Source organism: Propithecus coquereli, unplaced genomic scaffold (genome assembly GCF_000956105.1).
Source record: "Propithecus coquereli isolate 6110/MARCELLA unplaced genomic scaffold, Pcoq_1.0 Scaffold563, whole genome shotgun sequence".
Classification (NCBI taxonomy): domain Eukaryota; kingdom Metazoa; phylum Chordata; class Mammalia; order Primates; family Indriidae; genus Propithecus; species Propithecus coquereli.
In genome coordinates this window covers 1,663,567-1,666,260 of record NW_012151541.1, presented here as the reverse complement: position 1 = coordinate 1,666,260, position 2,694 = coordinate 1,663,567, and positions in this window count along the sequence as shown.

The window sequence follows — 2,694 nt, the reverse complement described above, 5'->3', positions numbered from 1 at the left end:
CCCCCACACCCTCCCCATGCACACCCTGCACCCCCACACCCTCCCCATGCACACCCTATACCCCCACACCCTCCCCATGCACACCCTACACCCCCACACCCTCCCCATGCACACCCTACACCCCCACACCCTCCCACACACCCTGCATCCCCACATCCTCCCCATGCACACCCTGCACCCTCACACCCTCCCCATGCACACCCTGCACCCCCACACCCTCCCACACACCCTACACACACACCCTTCCAACTCATTCACTGCCTCGTCAGCTCTCAGAGAGGAGAGGAAGCTGCCCTGGACCCCATGAGGTCACATTCTTAGTGTCATTGGCAAAGAAATCTCAGAAAAGAAGGTTGAACCCGGAAGAAAAAGGAAAACAGGACCTCTCGGAGCCAGGGCACAGCTCTGGCCAGTCCCCAAGCTCTCTTCCTTCTCCTCATTCCAGCTTGCTGGGGGCGGGCGCAGCAGGGCGGAGCACCCCGGAGAGAATGCCAGGGCAGGAAGCTCAGACAGAAGAGCTCAAGAGGGCCTTTTCCCAAATGTCACCCGGCTGCGGAGCTCCCAGGCAGGTGGGAAAGGAAAGGGCACCGGCTCTCAAGCAGCCCCCATCTTTCAGTGCAAAAAAACGAAGAAAAATGAAACACCGAACATCTGATACTAATTTACACAGGGGTGTTAGAGACCAAGGTGTTAGTCCCTCCCAGGGATATTTGCATTTAAAAAGCAGTCTGAGGAAAGGAGTGCCCAACCCGAGAGGCCCAGGAAATGGTCAGATTTCTATTTTTTGCTGGGAGGAATGATCCATTAAAAGGCAGGCAGGGTGGATCTCTAATGTAGGGGTGGATCTCTAATGTAGGGGTGGATCTCTAGCGTAGGGGTGGATCTCTAATGTAGGGGTGGATCTCTCTAGTGTAGGCCGAGCCTCTCCATGCCCCCTCCCCCCATCTCAGCTCCTGAGCCCAGAATCGCTTGCCCCTGTGTAGAACACAATCCCCACCAGCGCTGCCCACCAGGCAGCCTGTCCCTTTAAGGCACTGGTCCCTCCAACCCCTGGCCTGGACTATTCTTAGCCCAGCCTGATCCAGGTGGCCACCAGGCCTTCCCCTGTAGCCACGCAGTTTCCAAGCTGGGAGCCTCCACTCTTCCTGGTACCAGGCTGGAAAGATGTCCTGTTCCAGGGTCAGTCAAGGACACAGAACCAAGCAGGAAACCAAGGATTCTATTTTACCCAGGTCAAAGGAGAAACCCCACTCGGGGTGCAGGGCTCTAGGAGAAAACTGGGAAATGAGATACTCTTGGAGATAGCCTCTCAGAGTCCCAGAATCCCCAATGACAGGAAGGGAATACCCAGATAGGGCACTGGGGAAGGGGCAGCAGGTGGTGGTCCTGAGGGTGCAGGACCACAGGGCATCCCTGCCAGGACACCCATGCCAGCCTGGTCACCCCCTAGACATGCCGGTTTCCCCTCAGTCCCGCTCACCTGCATGTGCAGCCGAAGTCGGACTTCCCATGCCGTTTCCCGTTGACGCCTGAGTCTTAGGGCCTCAAGGTCATGGCCACCACTGCAGGCACCTCTCCCTTCCTCCTACTCTCTCTCCTTCTGTTTCCACCCCAACTGAAGACACTCAGAAGCCCTCCCTGGTTGACCTTTCCAACCTCTCCTCTCTTCTTTCATGCTCAGAGTCTCCTTAACACCCTGATGCTCTGCGTGTCACACAGATGGACATGGAAGCCCTGCAGTCTGGGGACAAGAGCAAATACCTTTGTCATAGATGGTGTTAACCATTGTGTATCTCTGTGCGTGGCGGGGTCACGAAGATTTTCAAAGAACAAAGTGACTTTGGCTGAGCTTAGGGGCTAGAGCAAGGAATCGATTCGTTTTGGTGTTGCTTTGTATATGCCCTGTCGCCCTCCTCTGACCTATCCCCAAATTTGCATAGAAAGGTCCCAAGGGAGACAGAAGTCTCCTTAAAATAGCCCAATTCTGCACTCAGCAAAGGGGACACTCAGCAGAGGGTGACCCACCTGGCACAGTGTAGCACACTTACATGGCACCAGCCCCTTCTTCATGGGGCCCTTGTCCATGTGACCCTCACCCGGGGTCTCCCAGGGTAGCGACAGTCAGAGGCCATCCCAGGAGCCGTTAGCTGACCTTGCCTGTGGCCAACGAGTCAGCCGGGGTGTGGCGGTGCCTACGGGCCCACTGCAGCCAACGGTCCATAGGAACCAGCGTACATCAATGCCATCGCCCGGTCTGTGCAAACAGTGCAGACCACTGTCGTGACAGCAGTGAGGGTTACACTTTGTTTTGGTGAAAGGGGAAGAGAAGGGAGTCAGAGAAGAGGGGAGGAGGAAGGGAGGCTAAATGAATTTAAGCATCACAGAAACAGAAGGAAGGAAACAGACTTCCCCTCCCCCTACCCCCACCCCCGCTGGTATTTTGTGCCAGGTATTGTCTTATTTATTCCTCATAACAATCCTTAAATGTGGACATTATTATCCTTATTTTATGGATGAGGAAACTAGAAAACAGGAAAGAGATTGAGTAATTTGCTCAAGGTCACACAACTTGTAAATGACAGAACCAAGAGTTAAACTGAAACTCGTGTGAGCCCAAAATTCAGAGTCTTTTCCCCATCCTGCCATGGAGACCCAGGCACATCGCACTAGACTAAATGTTCAAGCTGATGTTGG